Here is a 22,356-nt window from a genome sequence, read left to right as displayed (position 1 = left end):
AGCCTCCAAAGTCAATGACATAAGCTCGAAGCATATCCTCCAAAATCTGAATAGTACACTCGGACTGCCTGTCCGTCTGAGGATGAAATGGTGTGCTCAACTCGACCCGTGTGCCCAACTCACGCTGAACTGCCCTCCAGAAATGTGAGCTAAACTGCATACCTCGGTCCAAAATGATAGACATTGGCATACCATGAAGACAAACAATCTCCCGGATATAGATCTCGGCTAACCTCTCAAAACAATAGGAAATTGCCATAGGAATGAAATGTGCTGACTTGGTCAACCAATCAACAATAACCTACACTGCATCAAATTTCCTCTGACTCCCTGGGATTCCAATAACGAAGTCCATAGTCATATGCTCCCACTTCCACTCAGGAATCTCAATCTTCCGGAACAAACCACCAGGTCTCTGATGCTCGTACTTTACCTATTAACAATTCAAACACCGAGCCACATATGCAACAATATCCTTCTTCATCCTCCTCCACCAATAATGTTGCCGCAAATATTGATACATCTTAACGGTGCCCGGATGAATAGAGTACCGCGAACTATGGGCCTCCTCTAAAATCAACTCTCGAAGCCCATCCACATTAGGCACACAATATCGACCCTGCAGCCTCAAAACTCCATCATCTCCTAATGTAACCTGCTTAGAACCACCGTGTCGCACCGTGTCCCTAAGAACACACAAATGAGGATCATCATACTGTCGATCTTGGATATGCTCAAATAATGAAGAACGAGCGACTTTGCAAGCTAACACATGGATGGGCTCAGAAACATCCAACCTCACGAACTGATTGGCCAAATCCTGAACATTCAAAACAAATGGTCTCTCACCGACCGGAATATACGCAAGACTGCCCATACTGGCTGACTTTCTACTCAAAGCATTGGCCACCACATTGGCCTTTCCCGGATGATATAAGATGGTGATATCATAGTCTTTCAATAGCTCCAACCACCTTCTCTGCCTCAAATTTAGCTCCTTCTACTTGAACAAATACTGTAGACTCTTGTGATCCGTGAACACCTCACATGACACGCCATACAGTTAATGCCTCCAAATCTTCAACGCGTGAACAATGGTTGCTAACTCCAAATCATGAACTGGATAATTCTTCTCATGAATCTTCAACTGTCGCGAAACATAAGCAATGACCTTGCCAGCCTGTATCAACACCGCACCAAGTCCAATACGAGATGCGTCACAATAAACTGTATATGGCCCTGAACCTGGGGGCAAAACTAACACCGACGCCGTAGTCAAAGCTATCTTGAGATTCTGAAAGCTCGCCTCACACCTGAACTGAGCACCCTTCTAGGTTAACCTGGTCATCGGAGCTGCAATAGATGAACCCCCCCACAAACCGATGGTAATAGCCTGCCAAACCCAAGAAACTCCAGATCTCTGTAGCAGATGCGGGTCTAGGCCAGTTCTTGACAGCCTCTATCTTCTTCGGATCTACCTGAATACCCTCTGCTGATACAATATGACCCAAGAATGCAACTGAACTCAACCAGAACTCACACTTTAAAAACTTGGCATACAACTGACTATCTCTCAAAGTCTGAAGAACAATTCTAGGATGCTGCTCATGTTTCTCCCAGCTACGGGAATAGATCAAAATATCATCAATGAAGACTATCACGAATGAATCCAAGTAAGGCTTGAACACTCGGTTCATCCAATCCATAAAAGTTGCTGGCGAATTTGTCAACCCAAATGACATCACCAAGAACTCATAATGCCTGTACCGAGTGCGAAAAGCTGTCTTAGGGACATCGGATGCCCTAATCCTCAACTGGTGGTAGCCAGATCTCAAGTCAATCTTCAAAAATACCTTCGCACCCTGAAGCTGATCAAACAAATCATTAATCCTCAGTAATGGATTCTTGTTCTTGATTGTAACCTTGTTCAACTACCGATAATCTATACAAATCCTCATCAATCCGTCCTTCTTCTTAACAAACAACACTGGCACACCCCAAGGCGAGACACTAGGTCTAATAAAGCCCTTATCAAGCAAGTCTTGCAACTGCTCCTTCGATTCTTTCAACTCAGGCGGGGCCATACGATACGACGGAATAGAAATGGGCTAAGTGCCTGGAGACAAATCAATGCAGAAGTCATTATCCCTATCGGGTGGCATACCCGGCAGGTTCGAAGGAAATACCTCAGGAAACTCACAAACAACAGGCACAAAATCCATAGAAGGAACCTCAACACTAGAATCACGAACATATGCCAAATAGGCCAAGCACCCCTTCTCGACCATACGCCTTCATATATGAGATAACCTACGGGTAGAATGACCAGGAGTCCCTCTCCACACTAAACGAGGTAAACTAGGCAAGGCTAAGGTCACAATCTTGGCATGACAGTCCAAGATAGCATGGTAAGGTGATAACCAGTCCATCCCCAATATGACATCAAAATCAACCATATCCAAAAGTAACAAATCTACTCGAGTCTCAAGACCCCCAATCATAACTATACATGAACGATTGACACAATAGAATCACCCATCGGTGTAGACACATATATGAAGCACTCAAAGAATCACAAGGCATGAACAGATATGGTGCAAAATAAGATGACACATAGGAGTATATAGATCCTGGATCAAATAGAATTGAAGCATCTCTACTACACACCAGAACAGTACCTGTGATAACTGCATCGGAAGCCTCAGCCTCAGGCCTAGCTGGAAGAGCATATCATCGGGGCTGGGCCCCATCACTCTGAACTACATCTCTGGGACGGCCTTCTACTAGCTGGCCTCCACCTCTAGCGGCCTGACCTCCACCTTTAATACCTCTATCTCCACCTCTACCTCCCCCTCTAGCTGGCTGAGCGGGCGGTGAAACACTCGGTGCTTGAACTATGGAATGGGAACCCTGATAGCATCAAGAACAAGGATATAGTTAAGGACAATGATAGAGATGATAGAGTTTTGGAAGCTCCAAGGTCATTTACAAGATCTCAAGCTAAAGAGTTGCAAACTAAGGTTGCTAGACTTCAATGGCAAATAAAGAAGCTTTTAATTGTAGAGGAAGAGCTCAAGCCCAAAGGAGATGAATTGTCCAAGTTTTACAATTATTTGGTAGTCCAAATTGAAGTCCAAGAGGAGGAAGATTGGGTTACTAAATCAGCCATTGAAGTCCACCAATAAGGCTCAAAATGACCTTAAAAGAGGTCCAAAAGGGGGTGTTTCAAAAGGAGCCCAATTGGAGTCCAAACCAATGGCCCAAACTAATAATTTTAAGGCCCAAATCTGCCCCAAAAGGATTTGGCCGCCTCCCACTTAATTTTGATGGCTTTTGTTACCCCTTAGGAGCCACCTACCTAAGTTTGATGGTTATTGTGACCCATAGCAGTCTCCTACCTAATTTAGATGACTTTTTAGCAATCCCCTACATTATTTTAAGTGTTTTAAACTCCTATAAATAAGGAGTTCTTCTCATTCATAAGATACAACATTTATTGATTAAGTATATCATACTTTGAGAGTTCTTTTGAACCTTTGTTACTTGTGCTTTGAGATTTATCTTTCAATCTTTACTAGTTCTTAGTTCAAGGTAGTAAGATTACTTCTCTTTTATGATATCTTTGATTCCTTTGTGGTATTCTTAGAAGGCGATTAATACTAGTTATTAATTGTTATCTCAAGTTACTCGTAAAGTGGTCAAGATCCGAATCTATTGTTTGATTTGCTTTTTAAGTTAAGGCATTTGATTTCTTCCATAAATCAAGACGTTGTTACTTTGATCTTGTCAAGGCTATAGAACTTACGTTCTTGGAAGTTCTTGGAATTCTTTCCTTGAATTCTTCCCATATCCTTTATTTTCATCTCTTTAATTCTAGTTGTTCAATTCCTTGTTGTTATTGCTTCCGCATTTACTTCTCAAATTCTTACTCTAATTCAGATTCCCGACCTAGTTGTTATCAAGTGGTATCAGAGCGGTTTTATCAAGATTTCATTCTTGGTAAGTCTTGGGATTTCTTGAATACTAAGTGCAAAGAAAAGAAAATAAAATAAAATAAAATAAAAAAACGAAAATCAGTTTTTCGAACAAAAAAATAGAATTGCGTGCTCTCCGGGATATTTCTTTTGTATCTAATTTGTTACCAAAAATTAACAAAGAAAACAAGAAGAGGGGATCCTAGATTTTCTTACTCTTTCTAATCTAAACATATAATCATTTCCTTTTTGTTCGCGTCATGTTTCAACCGAGCCTAATAGTTCTAGGATTTGGTTTTTCTTTCATTAGTTCCCAAAAAATCTGAATTTTACTACTAAGAATTTCATACGAGTTGGGTTTAATTATAAATCTACAAAGTATTTTGTTCAAAGGTTATTCCGAGAAAAAAAAGAGAGCTAATTTTTGTGATACAGTTTACACTTTTTTTTTAAAAGATGTCGCGTACAGGTAGTGATGATGAACAAAGGGTTCTCCAAGAAGCTGAAATCAAAGCAAGAAATGATTTTACCTTGCAAGCTATGCATCAACAATTTGAAAGGTTGAATTTGCAACTCCAAGAGATGAGGGATAGCATTGCTGATCAAAATGATACAATAGCTGAACTTAGGAGGAAAAATAATGTTAGACCCCAAGCTAGGAGAAATGTACCCCATGCTCCCATTGTAAATCAAGAAAACCCTATAGATGATTTTAATGATATTGATTTTGGTAGGGTGGGAAGAGATAGGACGGGACAAAGAGGTAGAGTAGAAGATGACAATATAAGTAGTATAAAGATGAAGATGCCATCATTCAAGGGAGCAAGAGACCCAGACTTGTACCTTGATTGGGAGAGAAAGGTTGAAGCCATCTTTGATTGTCACAACTACTCTGAGGGTAAGAAAGTTAAACTTGCTGTTGTTGAGTTTTCTGACTATGCTGCTATTTGGTGGAAAAAGCTTGCTAGGGACAGATTGCAAGAAGGACAAGCACCAGTTGCTACTTGGGCTGAGATGAAGAGGGTGATGAGGAAGAGATTTGTGCCATCACACTTTCAAAGAGAGCTACAACAACGTCTTCAAACATTGAAGCAAGGGTCCATGTCTGTGGATGAGTACTTTAAGGCTATGGATATGGCTATGATCCAAGCTAATTGTATAGAGGAAGAAGAGGCTACAATGGCTAGGTTTTTAAATGGTTTAAATAAGGAAATAGCTGATGTAGTAGAATTACAACAATATGTAACAATAGATGAGTTAGTTGATTTGTCTGTAAAGATAGAAAATCAAAATAAAAGAAAGCAGACTAGCTCGTGGAAAGGTCGGACAAGCACCATCTCCAAGAATCCATGGCCATATCATGAGATGAAGAGTTCTTCTAGACCTCAAGAAGACAAGGGTAAAGGTAAATTTGAGAACAAAGAGGGAGGTAAAACCTTTAACCCTAAACCTTTTACACCTTCTAGTTCTATTCAATGTCATAAATGTAAAGGAAGGGGACATATGATGCATGAATGTCCAAGTAGAAGAAACATCATTCTTAGAGAAGATGGAGGATATGAGAGTGAAAAAGGTGAGGGAGAAGAAGAGGGAGATGTGAGTGATGAAGATGATGTAGAACTACCTAATGAGGGCATGATTGGGGTAGTTAGAAGGATTATGACTATCAATTTGGCAAGCAATAGTGAAGAACAAAGGGAGAATATATTCCATACTAGGTGTGGGATAAAGGGAAAAACTTGCTCTATGATCATTGATAGTGGTAGTTGTGCTAATGTGGTGAGTTCATACTTTGTGGAAAAATTGGGACTTGCATGCATGAAACACCCTACTCCATATAGACTCCAATGGTTAAATGATAGTGGTGAACTAAAGGTAAACAAACAGTGCATGATTTCATTTAATGTTGGTAGATATGAGGATGATATTCTTTGTGACATAATACCTATGCAAGCTTGTCATATCTTACTGGGTCGTCCTTGGCAGTATGACAGGAATGTTTTTCATGATGGAAGAAAGAATAGATATTCTCTTGAACTAAATGGCAGGAAATTTACTCTTGCACCTTTATCTCCTTCTCAAGTGTTTGAAGATCAAAAGAGATTAAGAGAAACAATGGGAAAACCAAGGGGAGAGATAAAAAGTGAGCTTGAGGAAAAAGAAAAGAAAGAAGGCCAAGAATTAGAAAAAAAGAGAGATGGCCGAGAGAAAGAGAGAGAGGGCAGCAATATGAGGGAAGAGATAAAAAAGGGTTTGAATGAAAAAATAGACAGTCTTGGTGAGAGGAAAGAGGTTAAGGAAAGAAAAAAAGAGAGTTTTTATATAAAAACCAAAGAGTGTTTAAATGCAAGAAAAGAGGGGCTGCCCATAATACTACTTACTTACAAAGAGACTTTGATTAATTCTGAGTTGCTAACTTCTTCTTTGCCAAGTAGTATTTCTTCTCTTTTGCAGGATTTTGAAGATGTCTTTCCAGAAGATATTCCTAATGGATTGCCACCTTTACGTGGCATTGAGCATCAAATTGATTTTGTACCTGGATCACAAATCCCAAATAGGCCAGCCTATAGGAGTAATCCAGAAGAGACAAAAGAACTTCAAAGGCAAGTTGAGGAGTTGCTTGAGAAAGGTTTTGTGAGAGAGAGCATGATCCCTTGCTCGGTTCCCGTCCTATTGGTACCAAAAAAGGATGGAACTTGGAGGATGTGTGTAGATTGTAGAGCAATCAACAAGATTACGGTAAAGTATCGCCACCCTATTCCTCGTCTTGATGACATGTTGGATCAATTACATGGATCCAAAATCTTTTCTAAAATTGATCTAAAAAGTGGTTACCATCAGATTCGAATGAATCCTGGAGATGAATGGAAAACTGCTTTTAAGACCAAATATGGGCTTTATGAGTGGTTAGTTATGCCTTTCGGCTTGACTAATGCACCTAGTACTTTCATAAGATTAATGAATCATGTTTTTAAGAATTTTCATGTAAAATTTGTTGTGGTGTACTTCGATGATATCTTGGTCTTTTCTAACACTTTAGAAGAGCATGTAGAACACCTAAAACAAGTTTTTGAAGTTCTTAGAAAGCAATTTTTATTTGCTAATCTTAAAAAGTGTACTTTTTATGTGGATCGTGTGATTTTCTTGGGTTTTGTAGTTAGTTCTAAAGGAGTTGAGGTTGATGAAGAGAAAATCAAAGCAATAAAAGAATGGCCTAAACCTAAGAGTGTAACTGAAGTTAGGAGTTTTCATGGACTTGCTAGTTTTTATAGGAGGTTTGTGAGAGACTTTAGTACCATTGCTTCTCCTTTAACTGAAGTTATTAAAAAGGATAAGATTTTTAAATGGGGAAAAGAACAAGATGATGCTTTTAACTTGTTGAAAGAAAAGTTATGTTCTGCTCCATTGTTACAATTGCCTGATTTTTCTAAATCTTTTGAAATTGAATGTGATGCTTCGGGCAAAGGAATAGGTGCTGTTTTGATGCAAGATTCTAAACCTATTGCCTACTTTAGTGAAAAGTTAAGTGGAGCCACATTGAACTATTCCACTTATGACAAAGAGCTATATGTTTTGGTAAGGGCTTTAGCCACATGGCAACATTACTTGTGGCTAAGAGAGTTTGTCATTAAAACTGATCATGAATCCTTGAAATACTTGAAGAGTCAAGGTAAGCTTAGTAGAAGGTATGCTAAGTGGGTTGAATTCATTGAAACATTTCCTTATGTAATTTCTTACAAACAAGGGAAAGAAAATGTTGTTGCTGATGCACTTTCAAGGAGGTATGTCTTAGTTTCTACCCTGACTTCTAAATTAATGGGTTTTGATCAAATCAAGGGACTTTATGCTAATGATGTTGATTTTGGCAAATTTTTTGCAGATTGTAAGTTGAGTCCTTTTGAGAGGTTTAACCTCCAAGATGGCTTTCTCTTTAAGGAAAATAAGTTGTGTATTCCTAATTGCTCTTTACGTGAAGTATTTGTAAGGGAAGCACATTGTGGAGGGCTTATGGGACACTTTGGAGTCCCAAAGACACTAGACATACTGGCCGAAAATTTCTTTTGGCCTGGAATGAGAAAAGATGTTGAAAGAATGTGCGCACAGTGTTTGGAATGTAAACAAGCTAAATCTAAAGTGTTACCACATGATCTTTACACGCCATTACCTGTTCCTACTTCGCCTTGGATTGATATTTCCATGGATTTTGTGTTAGGTTTGCCTAGAACAAGATATGGTAAGGATAGTATATTTGTTGTGGTAGATAGGTTCTCCAAAATGGCTCATTTTATTCCTCGTTTAAAGACTAATGATGCCTCACATGTTGCTGATCTTTTTGTAAAAGAGGTTGTCAAATTTCATGGTATACCTAGAACTATGGTTAGTGATAGGGATGATAAGTTTTTGAGCCACTTTTGGCGTGTGTTTTGGGGGAAGTTAGGTACTAAATTGTTGTTTTCTACTTCTTGTCACCCACAAACTGATGGACAAACTGAAGTAGTTAATAGAACCTTAGGAAACATGCTGAGGGCTGTTTTGAAAGGTAAATTAACTTCATGGGAAGATCACTTACCTATGATTGAATTTGCTTACAATAGAACAATCCATTCTTCTATAGGTATGTCTCCTTTTGAGGTTGTTTATGGTTTTAATCCCTTAATCCCCTTGATTTATTACCATTACAAACTAATGATATTGTTAATCTTGATGGTAGGACAAAGGCTGAGATGATGAAAAAAATTCATGAACAAACAAGGCTTGCAATTGAGAAGAAAAATGAGCAAACTGCCTTGAGAAAGAATAAGGGACGAAAGCAAGTTATTTTTAAACCTGGAGATTTAGTTTGGGTTCACTTCAGAAAGGAGAGATTTCCTTCCAAAAGGAAGTCAAAGTTGCATCCTAGAGGAGATGGCCCATTTCAAGTCCTTGAAAGGATTGGAGACAATGCTTACAAGTTGGACCTTCCTGGTGAGTTCCAAGTAAGTGCCACATTTAATGTTGCTGACTTATCTTTGTTTGATGTAGGATCGAATTCGAGGACGAATTCTTTTCAAGAAGGGGGGAATGATAGCATCAAGAACAAGGATATAGTTAAGGACAATGATAGAGATGATAGAGTTTTGGAAGCTCCAAGGCCATTTATAGGATCTCAAGCTAAAGAGTTGCAAGCTAAGGTTGCTAGACTTCAATGGCAAATAAAGAAGCTTTTAATTGTAGAGGAAGAGCTCAAGCCCAAAGGAGATGAATTGTCCAAGTTTTACAATTATTTGGTAGTCCAAATTGAAGTCCAAGAGGAGGAAGATTGGGTTACCAAATCAGCCATTGAAGTCCACCAATAAGGCTCAAAATGACCTTAAAAGAGGTCCAAAAGGGGGTGTTTCAAAAGAAGCCCAATTGGAGTCCAAACCAATGGCCCAAACTAATAGTTTTAAGGCCCAAATCTGCCCCAAAAGGATTTGGCCGCCCCCACTTAATTTTGATGGCTTTTGTTACCCCTTAGGAGCCACCTACCTAAGTTTGATGGCTATTGTGACCCCTAGCAGCCCCCTACCTAATTTAGATGACTTTTTAGCAACCCCCTACATTATTTTAAGTGCTTTTAAACTCCTATAAATAAGGAGTTCTTCTCATTCATAAGATACAACATTTATTGATTAAGTATATCATACTTTGAGAGTTCTTTTGAACCTTTGTTACTTGTGCTTTGAGATTTATCTTTCAACCTTTACTAGTTCTTAGTTCAAGGTAGTAAGATTACTTCTCTTTTATGATATCTTTGATTCCTTTGTGGTATTCTTAGAAGGCGATTAATATTAGTTATTAATTATTGTCTCAAGTTACTCGTAAAGTGGTCAAGATCCGAATCTATTGTTTTGATTTGCTTTTTAAGTAAAGGCATTTGATTTCTTCCATAAATCAAGACGTTGTTACATTGATCTTGTCAAGGCTATAGAACTTACGTTCTTGGAAGTTCTTGGAATTCTTTCCTTGAATTCTTCCCATATCCTTTATTTTCATCTCTTTAATTCTAGTTGTTCAATTCCTTGTTGTTATTGCTTCCGCATTTACTTCTCAAAATCTTACTCTAATTTGGATTCCCGACCTAGTTGTTATCAAACCCTGATGCTGAGAGGTGCTCGGTGCTCGAGGGCAAAATCTAGCAATATGCCTCATATCGCCACAAGTATAACAAGCCCTTGGTTACTGAGACTGCTGACCTGATAGCCTGAATAACTACTCTGAAAACTCTGGAGCGGAGGTGCACTGATTGGAGCTGGTGGTGCACTGTAGGGCAACTGATCTGAATACTACATATGAGAACCAAGGCAACCTGGAGCACCGTGAGAAGCCTGAAGTGCTGAATGAAATGGCCTGGAAGAATGGCCCCTACCAAAAGAATCTCTGCCTCCAGAAGAGGCACCACTGAACCGGCCCGAATGACGAGGCCTCTTGTCAGACCCCTGACCACTCCCCTGCGATAGAACCATGTCAACTCTCCTGGCCACATTGGCAGCATCCTGAAAGGAAATCTCGCTCCCCATCTCCTTATCCATCTATAATCGAATAAGCTGAACGAGTCCCTCAATAAACCTCTCTTCTCTCTCTCTCTCTCTCTCTCTCTCTCTCTCTCTCTCTCTCTCTCTCTCTCTCTTTCCCTCTCTTAGTGGGAAGTATAAGAAGATCATGATGGGCCAAGTCAATAATTCTGGTCTCGTACTGAGTAACAGTCATAGAACACTGCTGGAGACGCTTAAACTACCTCCGATAGTTCTCCCTCTGAATGATAGGAAGAAACTTGTCCAGAAATAGCTGAGAGAACCGATCCCAAGTCAAAGCTGGTGACCCAGCTGAACTAGCCAAATAATAATCTCTCCACCAAGTCTTGGCGGACCCAGACAAATGAAAAGCAGCAATGTTGACCCCATTGGTCTCCACTATCCCCATGTTCCGAAGAACCTCATGACAGGTGTCCAAATAATCCTGGGGATCCTCAGAAGATGTACCACCAAAAAGTAGTAGTGAATAGCTTGGTGAACCTGTCTAATTTCCACAAGGCATCAGCAAACATAGTTGACCCCTCTCTAGTCTGTGCCACAACACGAAGCTTAACTACCCCAACTGGCTGAGTTGCTAGAGTCTAAAATTGGGGAGCCATCTGCTCCGGAGTGCGAGTAGCAGGAGTCTGGCTCCTCCTCCAGCATGAGAGACGGCTGGTGCTATAAGAAGCAAGCCTGCCTGGGTGACACTCTCCATAAGGCCCATTAGACGGACCAGATCATCCTGAAGTACTGGGGTGGCGATGAACCCCTCTGGGACCTGAGCTGGTTCTGCTAGAACTGCCTGGGCTAGAACCTGATTGTCAAACTCAACTTGAGGCTCCACCACTGGTTCTGCTACTCGAGCTCTGGGCTGAGCTCTGCCTCTGCCTCAGGCCCTAGCACAGCCTCGACCTCTACCCCTCGTAGGAGCTGCTACTTGGGGCTCGGGCTGCTAGTCAGCTAATAAAGCGATACGTGTTCTCACCATCTGTGAAAGAACAGAGTGGAAGTTCAATTAGCATTGAGAAATCAAGTCGCATGACATGAAAGAATAGATGTGAAGTTTTTCCTAACTCTGTAGCCTCTGAGGGATAAATACAGACATCTCCGTACCGATCCCTCATACTCTACTAAGCTTGTTCGTGAATTGTGAGACCTAAGCATAGAGCTCTGATACCAACTAGTCACGACCCGGATTTCCCACCCTCGAGAGTCGTGATGGCACCTACTAGTGAAAGCTAGACAAGCCAATCATTCCAAATATCTTACATTTTCCATTTTTTAATCCTTTAATAGTTGAGAATTAACATTATATAAACATCGAAAATAATAAAGTGGAAGAATGAAATGTAACAAGTTAATAATAAAACCGATACCAATCCATAAATATAAGCTACCCAGAACTGGTGTCACAATCTCACAGACTGTCTAAGAATACTACAAATAGGGGTCTGAAAGATAAATACAAAGCTATTTCCGAAATACATAAAAGAAACAGAATGGAAAGATAGAAGGAGACACCAAGGCATGCGGACACCTGCAGGACTAACTCGCGTCGCCTGATGGATTGAAGGCAGCAACCTCACTGTGGTCTAAAAGCTATAGCACTGGGATCTGCACACAGTGCAGAGTGTAGTATCAGCACAACCAACCCCATGTGCTGGTAAGTCCCTAGCCTAACCTCGGTGAAGTACTGACGAGGCTAGGACAAGACTACCAAATAAACATGTGCAGTTAAATCATATGCATCGGGAAAATAAAGGAAGGAATTTACAGTTAAAGAGGAGAGGGGGAAACATGTTACGGGGAATATCAAGTAACAACGGAAATTCAGTAAAAGAGACATACAGAACTCCAAAATTCAACTATAAGCAGAATAAGGAAATCAATGACAAGTGCACGGCATCACCCTTCGTGCTTTTACTCTCGTCCTCACCATAAAAATAAATATAATCGGCACGGCATCACCCTTTTTGCTTTTACCCCACATAATCATGGCACGAAATTATCCTTCGTGCATTATCACTCATATCATGGCACGTCATTTTATATCGTGCGGCGCGGCAACACTCTTTGTGCTTTTACCTCACAATATCGGCACGGCATCACCCTTCGTGCATTAACACTCTCAAATCATGCACGACATCACCCTTCGTGCTTTACAATCTTCCTCACCCAAGGAGCAATCACAAAGCAATTTGGGCAAGGGAATCAATAATATCACAATAAAATTCCGGCAAGGGAACAATAGTATAACAACAATATCCCGGCAAGGGAAACAATATCATGAGTAACCGGCAAGGGAGATAATATCAAAAGCAATAACATCCCAGCAAGGGAGACAATATCATAAACCTCTTCTCTTTTATACAATTACTTCACAACTCAATTCTAAACTTGAGCCAACACTCTACAATGTTCAATTACCAATAATACTTCCACAAGCCTTGTTCAACAATAGAAATCATCATGTAAAGCATAAAAAATACAAAACGGAGTCACATCAATCATAGTATAAGACTCACGGGCATGCTTGACACCGACGTATAGATACTCGTCACCACACCTATATGTCGTACTCAACAATTAACACATAGCAATTAAGACACAACTCCTAATACCTCAAGCTAAGGTTAGACCAAACACTTACCTCAATGCCACGAACACAATTCAAGCCTCAACTACCGTTTTACCTCTTATTTCCACCACCAATTCGAGTGTATCTAGCCGCAGTTTACTTAACGATATCAATAAATGCTAAATGAATCAATTCTAATGCATGAAAATAGGTTTTCCAATGATTTTCCCAAAAAGTCAAAAATCGAACCCGGACCCACATGGTTAAAACCCGAGGTTCGAACCAATACCCGATTACCCATTCACCCATGAACTCATATATAATTTATTTTGAAATCGGACCCTAAATCGAGGTCCAAATTTCCAAAATTTGAAAATCCTAAGTTCTACCCAAAACACCCAATTTTCCCCTTGAAAACCCTTGATTTTGAGTTGAAATCATGTGAAAAGATGTTATAGATTAAAGAAAATGAGTTAGAAATGACTTACAATCGATTTGGAGAAGAACTTTTCTTTAGAAAATCGCCCAAGAGAGCTTAGGGTTTGAGGGAGTTTGAAAATTGAAGAATTTTCTGTTAAGTTATGATTTACATAGGTGCAGATATCGCATTTGCGATGATATGTTCGCAAATGCGAACTCGCAATTGAGGCCAAGGCTTCGCAATTACGAAGGAAGGCTTGTCCTGTTAATCTCGCAAATGCGAACGACAGTTCGAAAATGCGAACACTGATGGAGTCGCTTTTGCGACTGGAGCTTCGCAAATGCGAAGGTCACCCTCTGCCCAGTCATTGCAAATGCGATGGTTAGTCGCAGCGAACTCGCAATTGCGAAGCCTGCAGACCTGCAACACGCCAGCGGTTTTCTTAAGTCCAATTTCACTCCGTGGCCTATCCAAAACTCACCCTAGCCCTCGGGGCTCCAAACCAAACATGCACGCAAGTCTAAAACAACATACGAACTTGCTCGTGCGATCAAATCAGCAAAATAACATCAATAACTATGAATTAAACCTCAAATTCATGAAATCACTCAAGAACATCAAAAATAAAGGTTCGATTTATATTAAACGATCTCTGATTCTTACCAAACTTCACAGGTTCAACTTAATTATTATATAAGACCTCTAACGGGTTCCGAAACCAAAATAGGGCCCGATACCATCAATTTTAAACATCATTTCATTTCCAAAACTTTTTATAATTTCAGTTAAACAATTTCTTTCAAAAATTTATTTCTTGGGCTTGGGACCTCGAAATTCAATTTCGGGCATATGCCCAAGTCTCAGATATTACTACGGACCCTACGAGACCGTCAGATCACGGGTCCGGGTCCGTTTACCAAGAATGTTGACCAAAGTCAACTTTATTCAATTTTAAAAGCCAATTTCCTTATTTTACTTGGTTTTCACATAAAAGTTTTTCAGAAACGCGCTCGGACTGCGCACACAAATCGAGGTGAGACAAAGAGAGGTTTTTAAGGCCTCAAAACACAGAATTTACTTTCAAAAAGAGTGATGACCCACAAATTAGCCCAACTACAACCCGTTAAGGTGCCCAAATATGACCTGTCAAACTCTCAAACAGGGGAAATTTACCGGCAAAATATAGGGCACATGAACCTATGGTCTCTCTGCAAAATTAGATATTTTATGTACATACTAGTATTAGTACCCGTGCGGATGCGCGAACACTAATCATGTCAAATATTTAAGTTATTTGGATTGTATGTAAATAATCTTAAAATTTATACTTTCTCAGTAAATAGAGATAATCATTGGATATTAACTACATGAAAAAATTAACCATTTCTTCTATTTAAGACAATAGATGCAATGTTTTATGATAATAATCAACTAATTTAACATCTAATGATTCAAAGAACTTAAATTGCATACTTGACTTAACCTCAATGCAATCAGTTTGTTAGTAATAGTGATTTTTTAAAAATGACACATAATGTAAATTAAAAAAATATATATTCTAAGATATCCTTATCTTATAATCTATGTATTTGAGTTGAAAAAAAATATTTAAAATCGATGAGATTAACTTCAAATTTTTTTACTCAATAAAGATGAAACATAAGAAGAAATTTGTTGTCATCCTTTATTTCTCGTTTTTAGATCTTTCTAACATTTTTTTTCAATTGTTATTTTCTTTTATCTTATTTTTTATGTCATTATTTCTTTTGTTACAAAAAATTAATTTATTTCACTATAAAATGATGAGTTTTAATAAAATTGTCTACATATGAACTTTAATTATATTTTTAGTCTTTGGTTAAAATTATTTCATATTTTTCTTCTGGCTTTATCTAGTCAGCCTAAATAGGTGCTCACCCGACCACTTAAATCAAAAAATTGAATGATGTGTAATTTATATGTAATCCATATATAATATGTATATAATCATGTGTTATCGGTATATCATCTATTTATATTAACTATAAAAAGTAAATAATAAATATGGCCGGATATTATGTAAATATTCAAATTTATTTCGGTTTTTTGAGTTTATCCTGTTACACCCCACAGTATTACGTCGATGTTATGCTATACAGTAATATATATTGCGGTGATGTTACGCTTTGCGGTATTAAGTTACGACGATGTTGCACCCTGAAGTATTGTACGTTGAATTTGTCATAAGGTAGTTGACATCAATCCAAGTAAATAATTATTTGGAGATCATAAGGATTATGCTATTTCACAAGTGAATAGTAAATTCATGAAGATAAAAGGGGGAGCAAGTCAAAGAAAATAATTTTTGTCCAAGTTTGGCATTTTGGGGTAAAATACGGCCCAAGCTAAAATACCCAGTATTTGTGGCCTACTACCACGCAAGGTACCATATGACCACGGTAGTATAACATATAAAGTATATATGAAGTATTTTAGTAATAAATAGAATTTTAAGTATTTGGAGTAATTTTTAAATTATGTGGGTAATTAGTTAATGTCACGACCCTAAACCCGGACACGGTCGTGATGGTGCCTCTCGTGAAGACAATGTCAGCCAACTAATCCCAATTCAATTTTTAAACAGTTAAACATTAACAATCAGTCTAAGCATGAGTAAATAAGCCAAAGACTAAACAAAAGATAGTATAATGTGCGGAATAGAGTCCAAACACAGTCCGATACCAGGGTGTCACAAGTCACGAGCATCTACTAGGATCTAAATACAACTGAAAAGTCTGAAATGTACAAAACACAGACTAATGAAATGAAGAGGGAGAAAAGTAGTACTGCGAATGCCGGCAGCTACCTTGCTAAACTCCGATGACTCTACCTCCGATCAGCCAATACCCGCTACCGAGTTTAGAAATACCTGAATCTGCACACGAGGTGCAGGGAGTAAAGTGAGTACTCCAACTCAGTGAGTAATAATCATAACTAAAGTCTGAATGGTAAGAAATCACGAAAAGTGCATCAACATGCTGTATAGAAGCAATTCAAAAATCAGTATGAAAGCAATGAAGTTGTAAAATCTCTTAAAATATCTTAGCTCAGTTTAAACTTTTTTGACATTGACTTTTTCAATAGTTGCGCAAATGAATGCAAAACAGTTAGTGCAGATAAGCACAGAAATCCGCCCCTCGGGCACAAATACACATTTAAACAGGTACGTGACAGGCAAATAAGAAAGATAAGCACATAAGGTTCGCCCCTCAGGCACAATGTCAACAAATCCGCCCCTTGGGCAATACCTCAGAACAATACCAGCCCCTCGGGCAATCACATAGAACAATATCAGCCCCTCGGGCCATATCTCACATCACAATGGGTACCCGCGCTCACTGGGGGTGTGCAGACTCCTGGAGAGGCCCCTTACGGCCCAAGCGCAATATCAAGCCATCTCGTGGCATCATCTCTAGGCTCTCGGTCTCATATCAACAAGCCACCTCATGGGGTACATATCTCAGGCCCTCGGCCTCATAATTAAAATCAGTGTATCAATGCAGCCGTGTGCAGCCCGACCCAAAAGTATCCTCGCAACACAGGCCCTCGGCCTTACCCAGTCAAAAATCATATAAGCCACTCGGGCAACAATAAAACATGATGCTCAACCCAAAATATGATTTAAAATATCATTTCAAGTGTTAAAGTAGAGTAAACATGGCTGAGTATTGAAAACAGTAGAATATAGCATGGCTGAGTACAAGTTTAAAGTCAAAATAGTGAGGAAATATCAATAAGAATCCACGAAGGGTTCAAATAGTTGGCACGAAGCCCAAATATGGCATTCAACCCAAATAATGATGATATCAAATAGATTTCAATCAAATAAGCGGTAAAATCATCAATCGGGATGGACCAAGTCACAATCCCCAATAGTGCACGACCCCAAGCTCGTCATCAAACGTGTGCCTCACCTCAATATAGCACTACGATGTGCAATCCGGGGTTTCAAACCCTCAGAATATCATTTACAATCATTACTCATCTCGATTCGGTCCAACCTCTAGCCCGCGATACCTTCGCCCGCACAAATCGACCTCCGGATGCTCCAAATCTAGCCACAATCAGTACATAATCATTAAAATATGCAAGGGGGACGAAGCCCACTCAAAAATATCCAATTTACATCCAAATCCCGAAATTGCTCAAACCCGGCCCCCGGGCCCATGTCTCGAAACTCGATAAAATTAACATCAATGGAATCCTCAACCTCTAACGAGTTCGTACATATTAAATTTACCAAAATCTGACCTCATATGGTTACTCAAATTCTCAGAATCCACTCTCCAATTTCAAGCCCTAATTTTCCCTACTTTTCCTCATATTTTTCCACTAATTTTTATGATTAAACAATGAAATAATTCCTTTAAACACAAGATATAAAGCCCAAGTAGCTTACCTCTTTAGAAATACTTGATCCTCTCTTGAAATCACAACTTAGAGCTCCAAAAATTGCACAAAATGGTGAACACATGACTGAAAATCGCGAAGGGACATTTTTATACATTCTGCCCAGCACTTCTGCACCTGAGCTCCCATAAGTGCACCCGCGCTTCCGTTTCTGCAGAAAAACACCCACTTTTACAGACTTCACTTATTCCATCAGATTCCGCATCTATGACCCAGGTATCGCACCTACGGCCTCGCAGATGCGGTCAAGGTCTTCGCTTCTGTGGCCAGCACCACTTCTGCGATCTCCTTTACGCACCCGCGGCATCACACCCGCGGTCACCAATCCGCAGGTGCGGAAACAACAGAAGCAACAAATTTTCTGCTGCAAAACTCCAAGTCCGACCTCCTGATAACTATCTGAAACCATCCCGAGGCCCCCGGGACCTCAACCAAAAGCACAAACATATCCCAATACCTTATTCAAACTTTCACAAATCTTCAAAACACCTCAAACAACATCAAATCAACCCAAACACATCGGATTCAAGCCAAACTTTCCAAAATCCTCCGAACTCCGCTCTTGATCAAAAACCCAACCAAAACACTTTCGAATGACCTGAACTTTTGCATGCACATCCCAAATGACACAACGGAACTACTGCAACTTCCGGAATTCCTTTCCATCCTCTATATCAAAATCTCACCTATTAACCGGAAAACGCCGAAATATCAATTTCGCCAATTCCAGCCTAAACCTTCCACGACCTCCAAAATGCATTTCGATCACGCTCCTAAGTTCCAAATCACCTAACGGAGCTAACCAAATCATAAAAATTCCAATCCGTGATCGCATACAAACAAGTCAAATCTTGGTCAAACCTTTCAAATTTTAAGCTTTAAACTGAGAACTGTTCTTCCAAATTCATTCTGATTAACCTGAAACTAAAACCAACGGTTTACATAAGTCATAATACACCACACGGGGCAAGTCATGCCCGAAAACTAATGAGCAAAGTGCAAAAGCTCAAAACGACCGGTCAGGTCGTTACATCCTCCCCCACTTAAACATACGTTCGTCCTCGAACGTGCCTAGAGTTGTTCCAAAAGCCAACCAATCGCTGAATAACCTTACCATGCATACCCGGGGGTGATCTCACATCATCCTATCTCATATAGGTCCAATAATACAATGTAACTGAAATTCCACAATCCCACCTATCCTATAAACCTTAGAACCACATTTTTACTTCTTAGATCAACCACAAGATCAGAATCTCACATCTATACTCCGAATAAGCCCAAACCAGTTGTAATAACCCATACCTGCAACCTCAGGTGCAATTACATGATATACCACATAACTCAAACACTTGTAGCAATAACTTCTAATCATCGCAACTGTACACAGCAACCGAATACCGGTAGAAAACCTCTTATCAACTAAGGTCTCATTCCAACACTTTCTTATACTGCCAATGATAAATAAAACACGCAGTAAGCCACAACCATTTCTCAGATCAACCATTCCTGAAGCCACTTTTCCTTTGGCAAAGACCATAGCAAATTTCTGAGCCGAACCTATCCTTCTAACATGCTGAAATCGAATCCGTTCGTATCCATTAATGATCTCAACGATCTCATCTAATCCAACACACTACTATGGTGACATGACACATAAATACAGGCCTAAGCCACAACTTGCACAATACGCACACCAATAAGCAACAGTCCGAACATACTCAAATCATGAAAATGACTCAAATGAAAGAGCTGTACCTCAAGCTCACCAGTACCACCACAACACAAGGCTGAGAACCCGTCTCACATAATAGGAACAGATTACATGAATCTAACCTGCAAGGTCATACCCCTACATAACTTCACTGTGATGCGCGATCCTATCCAAACACTGCTCCACAGGAAACACCTCAGGTCACTATGCTCGAAATCGACAACCACGTGCAATTTGATGTCTGGAACCAAAGCAAATCATCATACCCTCGGTGAAGCAAATAACATACACCACACAAACCCGAAAGGACATAACCGATATGCCATTCACCGAGCAACACCCAAATACTCTTCCTGCTTGACTTCTACTATGAAACCCCAATAGAACCGCACCATATGTGCCTCTAACCAACAAATCATAACACCTCGCAACACAAAAAGGTAACTCACAGATCTCCACAGATTACTAATAAGCTCAATAACAATCGAATCAACACATCCCTCAATAATACAATTCGAAGCCAACCAAGCCGACTCAAGTTAGAACACGCATCCACATTGGCCTGCCAACGAACTCCTTATCAAGGAAGCCTTGAAGCTGCTCCTTCAACTCCTTTAACTCTGTCGGTGCCATATTTACGGTGCCCGACATCAAATCAATACCGAAATCAACAACCTTTCCCGACGACATGCCTGGCCACAAGAAACACATCCGAAAAGTCCCTCACCACCAGAACTGAATCAATGGTAGGAGTCTCTACACTGACATCCGTCTCGAAAGTCCAAATAAGAAAGACAATCCTTCCCAGCCATCCGTTGGGCCTTCGAAATATGAAACCACCCTACCAAGAACATAATTCGCCGAACCTCGCCACTCAATCCGTGGCATTCCTAGCATAGCCAACAGCGCCACCTTAATGCAATAGTCCAGAATAACACAACATGGAGACAACCAGTTTGTACCCAATGTCACATCCAAAATCTATGTCACATCCAAAATCTACCATACCAAGCAACAAAAGATCCACTCGGGTCTCCAAACCCCGATAGTCACTAAACAGTGTCGATACACGCAACCCACAACCACAACATGGCCTGAACACAAGAACTCCCAGTCTCCAACTCCATATAGCACACGAATCACCATACCTGATCCCAATTTCGTCATCCGAATACATACCACACCTCTTAATACCCAATCATTCCACGAGAGATATCTAAAATTATTCTCTGCCGCCAAGCAAACTCGAATATCAGCAGTCGATCTAATAAGAAAATACAGCAATACTACCGAAGTACCATCAACTTAATCACATTGACTTTTTCCGAAACATATACCCTCGTCAAATCACCCCAATTAGCAATATCATTTCCTTAATCATCTGAAGCTCATTTCTCTAATTGTCTGAAGCTCATTTCTCTAATTGTCTGAAGCTGCCTGCTGCCTAAGAGTTTTATGGACCTTCCTTTCAGAAATGAATCGTAACTTTACACACGCAATCTCATTCCTCCACAACATACCGCATATACCATACCATCCTAGGGTAACATGAGAACTTCATATCCCTTCTGAGCCACAAGCAACTATGTACTCAACCAACCAAGAACTTCCATTTATCCCATTCAGAAGAGAATCACTACACATCACATGTTTCTCACACTCGCAGAAAATACGCATCTCTAATCGCAGTAGAAATCATCAAGAACTCTCCGACTCCCTTTTGCACAAAAACCAAACCTGACATGACTGAATCCTTCTCACTCAACCAAGCTACGCATGTCACTAAAACCGAAGAGCATTGCCGCAAAACACTTGTAGAAACTCATTACCTCATAAGCATCCAAAGAACTAATCATATCCTTGCCATACCGATTCGACCTACTACCAAGCTACCCCATCTATCCGAGTTTCCTGCTGATTTACGTTCAACTTGATACTCCTTCTTGCTATACCATCACGATTCCTCAATCCAGACTCATCACAAGAGACCCAAGCATAAAGCCACACCGTCTAAGGCTCATAAGCCGCTGAATACTTTCTTAGATATCCCCACAAGCACCATGTTCAAAATACTTACCCTGAAGAGACCTCCTACGAATTTCGAGCCATTACCTTCACCTTCCTGATACCAATGTATAGAAGCCCATAATTGATATAGAAATACCACAAATCTTGAAACCCTCCAAATGCAAACCACAGTTTCTGTCCATAATTACAACCTAAAAATCTCCAATTATTACATGCAAAATATTGAGCCCATTAGAACCATTCTCGAGAGTCATCCACTCTACTCTAACTGCAATTAGCCTGATCAAACGAACTGAACAACCCGTGCCTCATTAGCATTCTGACACCACAGAATGTGACATCATTCCATTACAACCAAGCAACTTCCTACTCTATGCATCGAGATCCTTTACCAACAACGATTCAAGACATCCCGTGATTCTCACACACCTGTGAAGCATCCTATAACCTTTGTCAAGAATTTTCCTTTACTCGAGCCATCCTCGGTCTCAATCTCCGTCGGCCAGAACTAATTCACCCGAACGCCTCAAACTAGAACCAGCATAGCACATGGCCGTGCAACCAACTAATCAATAGCAGGCTCCCCCACTTGGCCCGAAGCCATAGATCAAAACATGCTCAATGACTCATAATGCATGTACTCTATTGCTGCCATA

This window comes from Nicotiana tabacum, chromosome 3 (genome assembly GCF_000715075.1).
Source record: "Nicotiana tabacum cultivar K326 chromosome 3, ASM71507v2, whole genome shotgun sequence".
Classification (NCBI taxonomy): domain Eukaryota; kingdom Viridiplantae; phylum Streptophyta; class Magnoliopsida; order Solanales; family Solanaceae; genus Nicotiana; species Nicotiana tabacum.
The sequence above is the reverse complement of the archived record's forward strand: the minus strand, read 5'-3'. Positions refer to the sequence as shown.